Consider the following 18,422-nt stretch of genomic DNA (forward strand, 5'->3'; position numbering starts at 1 on the left):
TTGTTACTTTTTTACCAATTTGCTACCCTGAGTCCAAACTCTGCTTAGATTCTTCACTAATGAAGCACTCGAGGCTGAATTCCTTTGTACTGTTGATTCCTCAGAAATATATCATTTCTTTGTCTAAAAAGTATAAAAGCTGCCTGCTTTGGTCATTTCTTTAGGTCTCATTTATGCGACACTTCTGCATGTACAAATTTAATTGTTTTTTTCCCCCTCCTATTAATCTGTCTTATGTCAATTTAACTAGACCAGCCTAAAGAACCAAGGAAAATGCAGGTGGGGAGAATTTTCCCTCCTAACACCTCCTTATACTTCCCTAAACACATTATTCCTTAGTCTGCTTTTATTCCTTATCCATATCAATGATTCTTAGAACATGGATTCCTTAAAATCCAATACAAAAATGTGTGTGTCTGTGTGCGTCTCTCTGAATTTGCGTCTATGTGTGTGTATATATGTGTGTGAAGATAGGGTTCAAGGAGACTGTGAGCCCGCCTCCCCCAAGCACCGATCTAAATAGTTTCTTGTATTAAAATACAAAAAGATAAATTTATTTTTATAAATAAAAACAAAAACAAGAAAAGAAAAAAAGCACTTAAAATGCTTCCAAGTTTTTGAAGTGCTCACCTGCCCATAGGCAAGGTATCAGGGGACTCTTTTACAATCGAAAGTGAAATAGTGACCTGAGCTACCCTTCATTGTATCAGGATATCAAATCCACACTCTCAAAAAATTGCACAGAACTGATAAGCTGTGTCCTACATTCCAAGAAACGTGGCAATACTCTGAACAAGATGACAGATTCTGGGTTTTATCCAGAAACAAATTATCTTTGTTTGTTGCTAACCTGCAGAAGTTCGGGGTTCTTGGGTTAGATATCCTTGGAAGGCACTTCTCACTTGAAAAGGGAGGGGCCCACTTCTGTCTCAGATGGATGAAGGCATTTTTGTAGGGGTATGCCTGATACATATAATACCAAGTCAAAAGCATCATTTTGAGCAACTATGAATAACGACCTTGGATGCCTGGTATTCAATAGTTTGTGCAGCCACTGGCATATGATTCCATATGGACTTCCCCATACCCTGACGCGGACCCAACTCTCACTCCTGGTGGGTTTGGTCATTAGTCATTCGGCTTTAATTTTAAAAAGCCCAAGACATAAGATCACAGGCTCTTTTTAGGGGACAGCCCTACTTCAGTGGTTAGCAGTGGAAAGAAACTGTTCCTGCCAAAATGAAGGTTCTCTTCTCTCATTAAAAGTGTACAGTTAAGGAAGGTCATGTAGAAAAGTGTGCATTCACTTTCAAGCAACACCAGAGAAATCGTGTCCCACCCAGCAAAACCAGGGAATGGTTTTCTCACTACAGAAGAGTTGAGAAAGGGAAAGGTACTGGAGTGAACAGTCAGAGGTGGCTTGGATTGGGGCTCCATCTTCGTTAACCATTTAAGTGGTCTTTGGTAAACATTTGAAATCTAACAATAATAGCCACCATTTACTGAGTAGGAGATTGTCTATGTTATCACATTTTACCCTCAAAACTGACTTATGGGGAAAAAAAGTGTTATTGATGCCATTCTATATAAGAGAAAACTGAGATGATATAAAGTTAGGTAATTTGTCCACAATCTCACAGCTACTGTGTGGGGAGTAGGATTTATTTCTAACCTCAGTGTTCACATCCTAATCTACTACTTTCTGCTGCTTTTTCCCAAAGAATAATAAACAAACATTTATACTCCGAGATTTTTTTCTTCATGTTTTTTCCAAGCAGATGGTTATAATGAAAAGACCTTTTTTATATGCGCATATACTTATATTTGGTCAGGTACTGTGCTAAATAAAACCTCTGGCACTATGCTAAAGAAAACATTTCTCAGAAATCCAAATAAGGGAGGTATTATTATCCTGATATTGGTCAAGGTTTTCCAGATAAACAGAACCGATAGGAGATACATACGGAATTGGCACACATGATTATAGAGGCTAAAAAGTTCCAAAATCTACAAGTCAGCAAGCTGGAGACATGAAGAGCCAATGAATCATATAAGTTTTAGTACAAGTTCAAACCTGAAGGGAAGAGAAGACCAATGCCCAGCTTGAAGACAATCAGGCAGAAATGAAGCAAATTCTTCTTTACTCAGCCTTTCTGTTCTATTCAGGTCTTCAGCAGATTAGATGAGGCCCGTCCACATTAGGGAAGGCTATCTGCTTTACTCGATCTATCAATTCGAATTTTAATCTCATCCAGAAACACCCTCACAGGCATATCCAGATTAATATTTAACCTAATATCTGAGCACTTCACAGTCCAGTCAAGTTGACACATAAAGTTCACCACCATAATCCCCCAACCATTTGTTAACAGAAGAGGAAGCTGAGGGTCTAAGAAAGTTGCAGATGCCGTCTGATGAGAGGCAGATGTGATAGCCAAGAATTGGTTGCAAAAAACTATTTTCTTGTTGGCTCCTCCTTCCTCCTATTCATACCCATTTGAATAGGTTTTATCCTTCTTGGTATTGGCAAGAAATGAGGAGAGGTATTAAGAAAGGCAGTTGTGATAATTCCTAGTAACCCCAGTAAATTTCCAAAGCTATGGGGTGTGGATGAAATATGAGCTCTGTCAACTACCTGTCTTGAAGTTACCTTCCCTAAAATAATGATTTTAGGGGGAAGTGATAAAGGATTGAAGAATCACCAACATACACCTACTGCAATGATATCAGAAAGAGATGAAACAAGTCAGTGTGAACCAAGAGAGTCTCCAGCTCACATTTATTTATAAGCCAACCCATCTCTTCATGACCTCATCCTTTGTCTAGTGCACATACCCTCCAATCCTGCAAATTCCATTCCAATATTTCCTCCAAGGTGGAATTAATTAGATCGTGTGCTACTCTGTACCTAATAATTATTTACTCCATTTGCATTTATTTCATTATCTCATTAACATGAGAAGGGTGCACATAGCTTCAGCAACAAGGAGTAATGTTGGCACTGCTCAGTCTTAGCTAAGATTTTCAACTCAGTTGGGACTGTTGGTGTCCAACATCATTTTTGGATCACAGTTGGGGGTCATAAGAGTTTAAACACTCTGTAGTGCTTTCTGTATTTGTGAGTTTCTACCAATAATTTCCATTAATTTAATGATAATTCCTCTACTTTTACCAGCTAAATCCAGTATATTTCCTCTTCTCCAATACAATAAGTTTTCCCTCTATGTATTCAGCGTCAGAATTTAACCTTTCAGCTTCTTTACTTGGAAAATCAGGATAGTAATGCCTGTCCTGCTAACTCCATGGGGTCGTGAAACATGCATGCATTACCTTGAATTGCTCTGCTTTTATTTTTTATTAATTTAATTTTAATTTTATCTAAATAATGTATGCAATGTTTTTAAAGTTCAAATAATTACTATGCTACCTATAAAGAGAAATAACACTCTATACCTGATTCTCAGTACATTTTGAGAATCACTTTCAATTTTCCTTTAGTGTTTCTTTTGTTATTTTCCTCCATTTAAAAAAAAAAAAACCATGCTCTTTAAGAGACCGGCCAGGTAAGGTCTCTATGGGTCCTATGGCTCACTTTGTAGGCTGGCATATAATCCTTCTATTTTCTATGTGATTCTTTACTTCGTATCTGCTCCTCAGCCATTCTAAGTGTCCCCAACTATAGAATCTCTTAACTAACCTTTCCTAAGAGTAAACTTCTTATCTTGTCCTGGATGGGGAGAGCTATGTAAGCTGATGAAAGATTCTGATAGTCCAAATAGGGGTTTGCAAACTACAGCCTGTGGGCCAAATATGATCTGCCATTTGTTATTGTAAATAAAGTTTTGTTGAAACACAGTCATACTCATTCATTTAAGTATTATCCATAGCTACTTTTGAACAACTGCAGCGTTAACTAATTGTGACAGTGCCCATGTGAGGGAAAAAGCCTACAGTATCCATGTGGCCCTTTACAGAAAACGTTTTCCAGCCCTTAAACTATATTTATACAGACTTTCAATCAATCCACCTATTTCTAACTCATCCTGTGCTACCGACTTCAAAATTATCTGGTGCCTTCTATTCCTGAAAGTTTCCAGGAATCTATGGTACAGTATTAATTAGCTTACTTCTTGTCAACATTTCACCACTACATAAAGTTGAGTTTGTTTTCCAGTCTCTGACGTCACTTACCACTTACTCATCTGAATTCTATCTTCCAAAAAAGTTAATATCTCCACTGTCTTTTTAACATTCTTATTGTCCTTTAAAGTTTATGCTTTTTTCCTTATCTTACTGTCGTTTTTGTGCGATTGAGGAATTTATCAGTTGGTATTTTTCAGAAAATAAAAAACCACTCAAAGTATTTAAAGCAGGAAGGAATTTAGGAAATATAGATGTTTAGAACACTCTGGTAAGCGCTGGAGCTTCAAAGGTCAAGTAAAGTCTCTGCTTGTTCTCAGACTCACCATTAGCTTTCAGAGAGGCAGGATGTTGCAGGAAGTACAGGAAACCACCTGATGTGATCACTAATGTTTACAACCCCGAGTTAGGTGCAACACTGAAAACCACGTAGAGGCAGCTGCAAGACCTCAGACCCACTAAAGCTACATCTCGGCACATTCTTGCTAAAGGACCAATAAATTCATGTCTGCTTCTCTTCTACTTTCCACCTAATCTGAAAATGCTGTGGCAAAGGATTTTGAGAAATGTGTTCTAGGGCAGAGGCACAGAGGTTCGGAATGATGTTGCATTGCTGACAGTCTATCTAGCACAGGAGCTAGCAGAGATAAACAATAATTTCAATTTTTCGTATTTAACTTTCCACCTTCACATTTTCCTCTCCATCATTAAGGTTTCTGTACAGCCACTGCTGCCCACTGGATGGACATTGTACTCGGGGTCCACCATGTGAGTAGGAGACTTATTGTGATATAATGTTAGGCAAATCATTCAGTCTTGGAGTCTGCTTGTCAAATGGAAAGAAAAAATACACTTACTTTATGAATGCTGTAAAGAGAAATAACATAGCACATGTTAAATGTTTAATAAACTGTAAAATGCCACATAAAATGAAAGTAGATCTATGCAGATAAATTAATTTTGGCTTATGTTTCTGACTCCAAAGAATAGCAATGAATGTCTCTAGGGAATACATCTACCTGTCAATCTTGTCTCAGACTTCTTTTCATCTGTCTTTTTTTTTTCATTAAAAAAAAAAAAACAATAACAACTATTTCAAACCCTAAATGTAGCAAAATGTCACCACTGTACTACACTTATTTCATTCGTCATCAGCCTATGGCAGCTATGGCAGATGTTCTGACAGATAATGAGAACGCTGGACAGCTAGCTCTAAGACTTGAAGAAAAGTGGCACAGAATCTACTTTCTATTACAAAGCCTTGTTTTTATGCAGAGGCCTCAAGGTTATAAGATGTCATTTTTATTTTTATAATCCAGCTGAGGTTTTTTACTGAAAATATCAATCTCAGATCTTAAGTATATATTATAACCAAAAATAAAATCTACTAATATTTGTAGTGAAATAATAAAAATCTGTACTTCTACTAATTTGAAAATGGTCCTATTATTCTCTTGTTCAGTGCTAATCTTCTGCCTTGAATATGACTACTAAGAAATTAAAATATATTCAAATACATAGCAGGATTGTGACTCAATGGAAACCAAATTTCTGTTGTGTGTTCACTCTTCTTTAGATGGATGGCACCAGAGAATCATCTTGGACACATACTAGGTGGAATCTCTTGGAAGAATGAAGATAAAGAACTTTTGAATCACTGAAAGTAACTTTATTCAGAAGTGTGGGCAGAAGGTCAGCATTCCAATATCAAAAAGAACGTTGTATTAGAAACTTGCATGCTTTGAGAATTTTAAAAGAAAATTTCTCAAACCCTGGGAAGATCCTTAGACAGGAGGAAAGAGAATTATTATTCTAGGTTCACAAGGGGGCAGATGCTTGAACCAATTCTTAAACAGAGCCTCCAGCAAGATTTATGCCCTGGCACAGGGTTTCTCGAAGTATAGTTTGTAGACCATTGGAGATAGGTAGTTCATGAAACCAAAATTATTTTCATAATATTGTAAGACACTATTTACCTTTTTATTTTTTCTCTGTTGACTTTTATCCATGTGGTGCAAAAGCCATGATATGTCAAACTGCTGACTTCTAAGTGTGAATCACAGACAATGGCACCAAACTATTGGTAGTTATGATCATCTTCACAGCCACACGCTTACATTAAAAAAACTAGCTTCGTTTAAGAATGTTTTTAATGAAGCAGTAGAAATTGCCGTCTTTATTAAACATTGACCTTGAATACATACATGTCTTTTTAATATTCTGTGTGACAAAGTAAAAATTACTCACAAAGCATATCTGCTGCACAGCAAAGAATAATGATTATCTGGGGAAAAGCACTCATGTGGTTATCTGAGTCGCTAGCTAAACTAGTTACTTTTGTTTTAGAACACCATTTTTTTTTTTTTTACTGGAAAGAATGACTGACATACAAGCTAGAATTACTCTGTCTTGAATATTTGATGGATATTTTCTCAAAAATAAATGAACCTAGGGTGATTCATCCAGGATGACTCAGCCAGGAACTTTTCTGGTTTTAGTGCTAAAACTCTAGCACTTTCCCAGGAGCCCCTCAATCTTGGGCAAAGCAGGTGTTTGGTCACCCTAAGTGAACCTGTCATTTCATGGAACACATTGAGAGTATTTATTGTCAATGGTAAAATTTGAGTTTTCAAGCAAACATTAGAAATTTGGAAAACTTGTGTTGGCTACCATGAGCTTGACAGTTTCTCAAAACATAAAGACTTTTCTGAGAAGATGATGGTGATATTAATGTGATATTCATTAATGAAATGTTATCAGTATTTGGAAGATTTGCATAGCTCAATGAACAAATATTTTCCAAATGGTCAATGCATGACGTTACAAAGTCTTACATGGATAAAAGATCCATTTAAAGTATGAAATGGGTCAATGAACTTTAATAAAACAGAATACCAAGGGTTCATTAATATAGCTTCAGGTTCTACATTGCAACTAACCATTAAAAACTACAACTTTTTGAGTTTTGGTATTATAGTAAAGAAGAATGTCCATAATTATCTGAAAAAGCAATTAAAGGCTTCACCCTTTCTCAATATGTGTCTACATGAGGCAGGATTTTCTTTAATCAGAGGTTATTATACTGAGTGAAATAAGTCAGACAGAGAAAGATAAATACCATATGATTTCACTTATATGAGGAATCTAAGGAACAGAAAGAACAAAGTAATCAAAAACAGACTCAAATATAGAGGACAATCTGGTTATGGCCAGAGGGGAGGAGGTGTAGGGGGCTGGGAGAAAGGAGTGAAGGGTTAAAGAAGTACAAATTAGTAGTTGATAGATGGTCACAGGGATGGGGAGCATGGCATAGGGACTGTAGTCAGCATTAATGTAATGGCTAGGTGTAGAGCCAGAGGAGAGAAAGAGCAATCAAGGGGATCGTTTCATAAACTATATAAATATCTAACCAATGTACTGTATACTTGAAACTAATAGTAAAATTAAATTAAAATAAAAAGATCATGACAGAGCGGCTGCAGAAACAGATATGAGATTCTGACTATCTATTAAGCCAAACATTAAAGAGAATTGCAAAATATACAAAACAATGATACTCTTCTCAATAATCATCATTTTATTTTGGAAAATATACATTTTTTCATGAAAATATTTATGTTAACATGCAGTGTGTTTATTATTTCTACTTTGAAATAAATTAATAAATTCTGATGGCTGTGGATTTATTACATTGTACACTGTGAAACATAATTAATATTCAGATACTAATAGTAAATTCATTTTCCCCCTTTTTATCTTCTACTTCATCTGCCTTGCCAGTTTTCAATTCTAGATCAGCACAAACATTCACTTTTTCTGCCATTACTCTATAACTGCTGAGCATAGCTACAGATAACCCCATAACCATGCCAACTGGCATGATCACCAATGGGTGATTTTCAAGACCAGCTGCATTCACAAGCTTTTCAGCAATTTCTCACTTTGCCCCTAGTCAGAACCCTTTCTCATTCTCATTTAGCTGTTTCAAATCACTATCTTTCTGCTCCATGCCAAGTTTCTTAAAAAATAAGTTCTACAACAGTGTTTCAGGGAGAGTATATTCAGCAAAACACAGTTAATTATGTTGGTGAAAAGGGATCTTGAGGACAAATACTTTTGGGAGACACTGGACCAAACAAAAGGAGATAAATATCTTTTCTGCAAGACTTTTAAATTGGACTTTACCAGGCTAACATACATTAAGACTAAAAAGAGTCAAGATGTTTCCCAAACATCAGACCACATAATCCTTTTTTTTAATAGAGCACCTAGCAAACTTGTGTTACATGAAATATTTATTTCTTCTGGCCATCTCTATTTTTATTTTTTTCCTAATTATTTGCTTTCTAAAAACAGTAATGACTTTTTAATCACTTCCAGTTAAATATTTGTAATCTTAATATTCAATATAGTATAATGATAAAGCACAAGGATGGTGAAATCAGACATCCTAGATTGGAATCCTGGTTCAGCCACTTATAAGGTGTCGTGACATTGGGCAAATTACCTAACCTCTCTTTGTGTTAATATTCTCGTTTTAAATGGGAACAATAATTGTACTTATTTATATTGTAAAGGTTAAATTAAACATATATAGAATGTTTAGAACATGATGAATACCATAAAAATGTTAGCTATATTACATTTAACTATTTGATACAGTTAGCTTTTGGAGAGCAGACTAGCCTTATTCATTTTTGTGTCTCTCATTCATTTCATAATTATTAGTATAAAACAAGAATAAATGCCTGATAAATCAGAATATCTACTGTTCTTACAGAATTTTACAATTGACAGCATACTTTTGCATATATTAACTCATCAAATTCTGACAAAATCTTACTAGAGAGCCAGATTAAGAATTAAGATCTCTTTTTTCTCCCCTTGAGAATAAATAAAAGAAGCAACAAAATGAAATTAGGCAATTTCCTCAAGATTACATAGGTTAATAAGTGGCAAAACTAAAACTAGAACTTTGATTTTGGACAATTATCTAACAATATTTCATCTAGCATTATTTGGGAAAAAAAAGAGTATTGAGACATCCCAATTTTTGACAAAACAATGTTCTGCCTAAAAGAAAATTATTTCAATGGGAAGAATAACCATTTAATTTCTTGAATGTGTATTTTTTACTTGAGATAGAAGAAACATCTAGAATCAAAATTAATTTAAACAGTAAGAATAAACAGTTTCATGATGATATGTGGTTCCAAAGAAAGAATGACAACTTATGTTTTATTTGCCATGCAAAGCAGAAAGGCATAAAGGATGAACTACACTCTCATTCTCTGAGAAGAAATGAAATGTCTCAAATCAAACTGCTCTTTTGAATTCTATGAAGAAATTTAGAAACAAATTAACCATGTGGAATATCAATAAAAATACTTCTGGTGAGGGAGGTGGAGACATATGAGAAATCACTGCCTGTTAGAATGGGCAGGATGCTCTAACACAAGCATCATTTTGCTTGTGAAGCAGTGTCCAGCCAATATCATACCTGTCAGCCCCTACCTGTCCATAGATAAGGGTACTTAACATTATCTTCATAGAGTTTACTTGATTATATTTTGTTTTCCCTTTGAACCAAATAAGTCCTTTCTTCTCCTTACTAGCTTCTTATGTGTTCATGTTGAGATTTCTCCTGCTCTCCATCTTCACCATCTCTTCTTGACCTATCTGACCTCTGAACAAGGAGTTTTAACAGAGGTCAAACACAGCAGCTGTCTGGGCCATCCTGCCCAATCCTGATACATTGATCCTGATTCTGGATGATTCACCTTACCTGTAAATCCTTGTTTCTGGGATTAGCTGAACCTGGCCTTTGTTCTTTTTTATTTTTTTTATTTATTTTTATTTTTATGTATTATACCTGGGTCAGGCAAACTATGGCCTCTAGGCCAAATCTGGATTATAGACTATTTTTGTAAATTAAGTCTTATTGGAATACAAACATGCAGATTCATTTTTGTCTGTTCTGTGGCTGCTTTTACAACAGAGTTTATTATTTGAAACACAGATCATATGGCCCACACAACCTAAAATATTTAATATGTGGACCTTTAAAGAAAAATTTTGATGAACACTGTATTATACTAACAGTAGCTCCAAATGTGGTGTTTTGTTTATATTAATACTCTCTTGGTCCTGACCTTCCGGCCAGGCCAAATCCCATCCATAGCTCTTCTGGCTTGCCCTATCCTGAGATGACAACCAATTAATTGACTATCACTGATTGCCAGGTAGCACAGGCCAATTAGTAGCATCCATGTTGACTTTTCTTTCAAGACTATGATTCTAAGTGGAGAGGCACCTTGGCTAGTGCTGCTTATTCTATGTTCTTCCAGTAGAGATTTTCCTGCAAACTTTTGTTTATCTCTCACTTCCATTTTCTTTAACTTTCCAATCTACTTTTGCCCAGTGCCAGCAATCTGTTCTTTCTTTATGGAATAGGCCTTCCTGAGGTGGTGTGGTATCATTGGAAGTGACGTGGAATGAGTCACTTTTTGATAGAAGAGACATCTTATATCTTACTAACTCAGAATACCCCTCTTGGGCAAAATCTACATTATTTTTTTTTTTTTCAGTTCTCTCCTGGTTTCTGAAAACTCCTGACCTTGAAGAAATTATTTCAGAAGAAAAGCATTACATTGTACCAAATACCAGTATAACTGTGAATAACCGAAAACCAGTTTAATATGTTAACTTTTCTAAAGTAGTTGTGCTTTAAGAATGTTTATTGCCTAAGCAAAGCAATGGTCATTTCGAAGAGGATGTTCTTCGTTTAAGTGAAAGTCTTCTTAGCATCTTTCAGATTTCATTAGAAAGCAACCTTGTGCTGTTCTATGTGTGACCTATCACCAAGACTTCTACAAACATCTTCAGTCTGGCCATCAAAGCTGCTAACATCTGGCCTCTACTCTTTTCCAAACTTCATAGCCTGCCAAGGGAATGTACTAAGTCACTTACACATACTTTTTACTTAACAATCCTCTCCTTGGAGGGATGAGCGACCCATTTCTTTCTCCCAACTGACATGCTTCATCCCCTTAAAGTTGTTCAGAACTTTCTTCTCCCACATGACATACACAAGATGTAAGATTCTTATGGTTAGGAACCCTTTAGTATTCAGCTTTGTATCTTAATAGGCAAGTACAATGCCCAGGAATGAAAATAATAACCCTCATCAATGTAACATACTCATCTATGCCTTTGAACATGTTCAAGCATATTGGTACATTTATCCTCAGCTCCTCTGCTTCACAATCACCATCCAGTGCTGTTCTTCACAATCCAAAATTGGCAGTGGAAGACCCACATCTATGTGCATGTATAAGATAAACTATTTCAGAAGTGTTTTTCAATCATTTTGAACATCTTGGTATTTTCTGTATGAATAGGTTATATATGTCTCCTCAAAGGAGATTTCCAAGCATTTGTTTCCTTTTTATCACACTTTGCCTTATACAATGCTTTAAACACAGTTCATGTTCTTCTAGCTTAAGATCTATCTTAAAATCACAAGTTTGATGGAGATGTTTCTAAGATGTCTCTTCTATCAAAAAGAGACTCATTTCCTGCCACTTCCAATGATACCACACACTCTTTGTATAACATTATTCTTTATATCTTATGGGGTTCATCTCAGAACTGACAACTGCCTCCTAGTGCCTCTAGCTGCCTCCAGCTTTAATACATTCTCCACAGGGCCACCAGAGCTATCTGTCTAAACTTAAAACAGATTGGAATGCCCTCACTCTTTATGTTCACTTAACCAAATGCTCACCCTTTCTTTAAGAATCACATATTTCCATGAAGCTTTCCTAGATTTTCTCATCAAAATTAATTCCTTTGTCCCCCAAAGCACCACAGCACTGTATATCTTCATGATGCCAGATTTGAAATTTTGAAGAAGTACACATACAACATACACGGGGACCAATAACCAAATAGGAAAGAAAGTGTCAATCATATATTGGGCCAAAGCCTTTATGCCCCCAATTCAGAACTATGGTAATATGTAGTCAGAGTTTGTGACTTAGGCCTCCCTGGGCCCAAGGAGGGCCTCTGTCAATTAAGTTTTGCTAGAATTCCCAAGGAGATCTTGAGTAAAAGGAATACCAGCAAGACAGTGGGAATTCCCTGTGGCAGGTTTTGTTAAAAATTTCTCCTACCTAACCCCAGCCGCATAGAGAAATGAGAAAGAAAAAAAGGCTCTGAGGTGTATGTGCAACAATTTAACACAAAACAAACCTGCCATCTAGTCAATGGGATGTAGTCAACATCCTGTGATCCTGCCAATAGGATCAGTAGTTTCTCCTCTTAAGAGGGATTAAAGAAGGAGCGGACACATGGCTTTGGAAAGAAGAAGAAATCTAACTCTTGCGCTTCTATTCTCTATCTTTTTCTTCTGTTTACCTGTGGGGGATTCATAGCCAAAGCCCACTGTCCATGAGAGGCCTGACTTCCTTCTTGGAGAAGAAAACCAATGTAATATCAGGGAAGCTGGGCTCTCATGATATTTAACCCTGTTTTTTCATGCTCGTGCTCTAGGAACCAGAACCAAGAGTATTTTACTTGTTGTTATCACAGTTGCTAAAAGTGGAAGGAACAGGATAGTAATTAAGTTAGTTCTAAGATTATACTACATCCTGGGCAATAATTAACTCCTATTCTATTTCCCATCTCAAGCTATACCCACCACCCGCCAGCTTTGGAATTTAACCAGGTTTTTTGGAGGTTATGCCATGATCACCAGATGGGACACATTGTATCACATCATTGGACAGCATGGCCCAAACCATCCCATGGCAGCAATATAACAGTATCTCAAATTTGAGCCCTCTCCCACTCAACTTCCCTCAGAATAGTTGCATTCCATCAGTGAAAAACACCTCTCCTGGTTGTTCCATGTTCTAGGTACCAGAATCTCACAGAAAACAACTTCCCCAAACTTTTCTTTCTCATAGTCATTTACCTAGAAGTAGCCAGAAAGTACTTCACTCACATGTTTGCTCCACCTTTATATTAGAGTTATTTAGGGATGTGGCTGTCTCCATGATTATATTGGGCATTCTTAGAGGGCAGAAACTGTTCCATTTATTTTGGTATTCCTCAGAGAACTGACACGGAACCTTCCATTTGGTGGGCAAGATACACAGCTTGTCAAGGAAATAATGCAGGAAGTGTCCAATTGTTGAATTACTCTTGCTGAGTTGAACTCCATGGATCCAGCCTTATGCCCTTACCACTATGAAACTGCAATCAAATTCTTGAGAACTTCAAGACCGAGATGCTTTAACATATGTAGTAACTGTTCTCCATCACTGTGATCCATATGACTCTTGACCCTATCAGTCATCAAAAAGTTCAAGAGGATTCAAGAATCAAATGCAGCACCACAACGATCAGAACCAGACCCTAGTGCAGTGAAGTGCCTAGAAAAAGAAAAAAGAGGTCCTCAGTCATAGATGAGATTGTTGTTCTTATCCTTTGAAAAGAGGAATAGTGACACTTGAGCCATTCTGGAAATGAAGACTGATTTGATAGAAATTTTAGTTCTCCACTACATTTATTATCAATAACAGTATAAAAACTTATCCCCAAACTTAGTGGCTTAGAACATGTATCATCTCACAGTGTCTGTGAGTCAGGAATCCAGGTGCAGCTTAGCTGGGTCTTCTGGCTCAGATTCTCACAGGAGGTAATCAAAGTGTCAGCCTGAGTTGTAGTCATCTCAAAGCTCTAATGAGGAAAGAGCTGCTTCCAAGCTCACTCACATGGTTGTTGGCAGAATTCAGTTCCTCGCTGGTTGATGGGCTGAGGGCTTCAGTTCCTACCTGGTTGTTGGCTGGAGGCCAACTTCAGTTCCTTGACACTTGAGCCTCTCCAAAGAGAATCTCCCAACATCATAGCTGGCTGCATCAGAGCAAACAAGCCAGCAGTACCAGAGAGAGAGTGCAAGTGGGACAAAAGTCACCATCTCTTTGTAAACCAATCTTGGAAGTAACATCCCATCCTTTCTGCCATATTCTATTCATTAGAGTTGAGTCACTGTACTCAAGAGAAGGAGATTACACAAGGGCATGAAAACCAGGAGGCGGAGATAATTAGAGGCCATTTCAGAAGCTGCCTACCATATGCGCATCCAAGTATAAATATGTGCCTACAGCATTTAGCCTTCTTCTAGTCTCCTATCCCTTTCTTGCTGTTCTTATGCTATTTGATATCAAGATCAAATACCTGGCACTCTTTAACATTCATGCTGGAGCCTCTTCTGATTCCACTGGCTACAGTCAGGCTAACATTTCATTCCATCAGCCAAACCATCATGCCAAAGAGCTGTCATGAGTTATTTTCCTTTAGATTTGGGAGAACTTTAAGTGTTTTAGCCTCCAGCTAAAAGCACATTCATTGCTCCCATTGGAGAACAGAGTTACAAACACGACTAAAAAACGGACTTTCACATTACTAGCATTTTCATTAGGTTTTTTTTCATGAGCAAGAGTAGATAGTAATGATCTTTTATTATGCATATGTTTTCACATTTTTATTTGCACATATTGGATTGCTTCTTATTCATATCAAACTCAAAAATCTCTGTATGTGGAAATATGTCTCCACCAAAACAAAGATTTTATTCCAAAGCATTCTTGTGAAGAAAGTAATGTGTCTGATAGAAGCATCTGTGTTTGCTTCTTGTCTTTAGCACAATGAAATAGAGATTAATTTTACTGCAACCTAAACCAAAAATAATACTAACATTCCTTCCATGCATTGCTTCTCACTGAACCACACAATAAACATCTTTAATCCACAATCTTCCATGTTATCTCATAGCTGACTTTAAGGGCCAATCTGAGCTCATAATGATTCAGCTTCCAATTCCTAGACCACCTCTAATAGTCTTATGATACATCAGTTATTCTACTGCAGCCCAAAGAAGCCAAAGAGTAAAGGGAAGTCAGCTCCAAGGTCTAAGAAAGAGCTTCCAAACTGTCTTGACTCACCTAATGAAAGGTTATTTTGAGAGAACAAATAATTATCGCAACAAGCCAGTTTGCTTCTTCACAGATCAGTCCCTTCATTGTCTCAACCTAATTAGAGTAATTTGTGTTTAAGGAGATATTGATTTTGCATAATGGTTTTCTCTTGTATTACACACATGACAACATTCTCCTTACTTAACCTGGAAAACAATCTTGTTGGCTGATATACAGAAACTCTTGCTCAGAAGCCTACCCCTGGCATAGACACGTCAAGAAGAAAAGAGTTCAAGTTGCTGTTGATGGTGTTATGGAATACATAAATAAAACAATAAAATAGCAGAGAGCCAGGAAAGGGATGCATTTGTCTGACCTTTCTAGAACCACTGTGCGGTGGGCCTCCGCTGCTCAATTAAAATAAATTTTGCTGGTTTTTCTTTTGCTGGGACCTCCTGTGCTCTCTGAATGATAACTCTGGCCCATCTCGGGGACACGTAACATTGAAAAAATCTTTTTATTTCCATAGGCTTAAGCCAAACTCCTCAAAACAAGCTATTCCGCAGCTGGGTTAATGCCGCGGTTGGCAGCTGATGCGCAGACTCGTCCTCAGCGAGTCCGGCCCGCTCTTACCCACTCGAGCTGTCTTTTAAAAGCCTCCTTCTCACAAAAGACAGAGCCGATCTCAAGGGTCTGGGAAAATAGAAAATTCTCACACTGTGATGGGAAATGCTGTCAAGATCCGGGGCTCTATAGTGAAGCATCAGACACCAGTATGTAATCAGATAAAGTGAGGGAATAGGGCTGTGAGAGAGCACCACCACGAAATTAAAATTGACCAGCAAGCTGGAATTAAAAATGATGGAGAAGTAACCAAGACTGATCCGCTCTTCAGAGAATGCTCAGCTAATGTTCTGGTCGTTTATGAATTAGGGTGTATTTTTTTTTCTCCTCCACAGGGTGTCAAATGGACCCTTAGGATGGGTACATGAACTTTAGGCCTGATACTCTTGACATTTTTGCTAGGAGTCAGAAAGTAGTTTGACTTGCATATTGAGAAGATTATATCAAATGCAAAATGTTGGCAGTTCTTATATTGATTGTTCCTGTGTTCATCTTTCTGATTTCAGTGGGTGCTGCCTTTCATCAAAGCCACAGCTCTAAGAAAGCACAGCACTTGAAAGAGCTGTATCATATTCTTTTAGGTATTTATATTTATATTCCTCTTGAGAGATTGACAGTTTGCATCTATCCACCTATGTATTTGTGTAGTTCTTATCACCAAAGTAGTTCGAAACTCAAAGGATAAAGATAATGTATTCTATCCACACCAGGTGATTAGAATGAGTTGTCCCTGCTGATAGTGTAAAAGTGAGAAATGGCATAGGCAATGCCTTACTTTGGGATGACTCTTTAAATAGACAATAAGCTGTATAAAAGAGCAGGTTTCAAAAGCATATTACTGTATCTGACAATGCACCACATAGCAAAGAGAGTTTTTGAGCTTTCAAATGTTCTGGGACTGCATTTTCCAACAGAAATTGAGACTCGATTATCACTTATGTCTAGCCTTCCAGGAACGTTTGCCAAAGGGATGAAAGCAGTAAAAACAAACAACAAACAACAACAACAACAAAACCAGCAGCTCATCTACAGGCTAGCACAAAGGTGCTAATTAGTGATCATTTTCCTCTATAGGCAATGGCCCAGATGCAGGACTTGTGACCACAGACCTATTTCCACTATGCTTAGGAAAACAATACACAGAAAAAGGACAAATACTGACCCATAAAATCAGAATTTCTTTAGGGAAAGAGAGTGGTAAGAGGATAGTCAGGAAACATCCTTAAATTAATAATTTCACTCCTTTATAATCACATGCAAGATAAATCCCCAAACAGAAAAATGCAACATTTGAGGCTACTCTTCTAAGCATAATTGACCCCAGTGAATCCCTGGACAATGTCACTTATTAACTATTCAGGAGCCAATGGAACCGAGCGATTTCCACCTCCTGACCCCATGGAAATGTAAATAAAATCATGGAATGTTCGAACTTGGGACCATCACCATTATTAGAATGGCTTTGGGGATGACGTTTAGTGTTGACATTCACACAGAGGTATTCCAACTTCGAATGCTCTGAAGCAAAGCCTAATGCACACTGGTTCACAGGAATAAGCAATTCTGGAGTCAACACGGAGGCGTCTGGGTGGCAAAACAGTTAGTGAAGTGACCAATGAACGGTATGCTGTTTTTATAGAGAAACCCTTTCCAGTTAAATGTTCATGATCCCAACAATAATCTATAAGCATAATACTTTAGATGAAGTTTGCTCTCATCCATAGTGAGAAGGGATCAGTGTTTAGAGTGGTGGTATAATGCCCTATGTTAACTTCATTACTTCTGCTTATTCTTTAGCTATGACCTAACCACATAAGCAGCATTCAAATCATGGTTCGATGGGCTCCCCAAAACTAGGTCTATTTAATAAGCATTCCTTTCTTCATCCATGGTGCCAGAGTGTGGCTGAGTAATATCGACCAGAGCCTATCTCCTCAAAATGAAGTTACTGGCTCTATGCTGCAGCTCAAAAGGCAGAAACCAAATGGTGTAAAAGCCATTCATTTATTCATTCACTTGCCAGCCAGAAGACTAGATAAATGCCAGATAGCCTCCCCCCATGGAGGCTCTTTGTTTCAGAGATCTTGGCTGATTTCAATTACTGACTACATGGGCTACTTGTTTTTTCTTCCCATGCTTTAAATTCCCACTCTTACCTTTAAATTCCAATAAAAGCAGAACCCCAGGCCCAGGTTTGTGAGCTCTCTCTACATATATCCATGGCCTCACTGTGTGCCCCAAAATGTGATATATAATTTCTAGGTCTTGTAAGTAATAAGCCTGTATCATTTTAAAGTTTCCTGATGATCACTACTGAAGGGCATCTTGCAATCATCCAGCTACAACACTGGTTATTGATAGACTGAGACCAGTACAAAACAGCGTACTATAAATATTATTCCTTAAGTTCAGCACATGAAATACAATGATGAGCAGATACACATGCCCCTTAGCCTCACCAGACTTAGAGTCTAGCTAGGAAGACAACCACCGAGTGAGAAGTTATAAGTGCTCCGATTATCATTATGTGGAGGCCAAAGGTAAGGTCGTAAAGAGTTAATCTGGGAACTCAGGAAGACCCCTTCATTCCCCGCCCCCCCTCCCCCATTTAAATTGAACTTAAATGGAGCCCATGAGCGTGGGCAAGAGGGTTACAGGCAGAAGGTCTAGCACTTC

This window comes from Pteropus medius, unplaced genomic scaffold (genome assembly GCF_902729225.1).
Source record: "Pteropus medius unplaced genomic scaffold, Ma_sr-lr_union100, whole genome shotgun sequence".
Taxonomy (NCBI): domain Eukaryota; kingdom Metazoa; phylum Chordata; class Mammalia; order Chiroptera; family Pteropodidae; genus Pteropus; species Pteropus medius.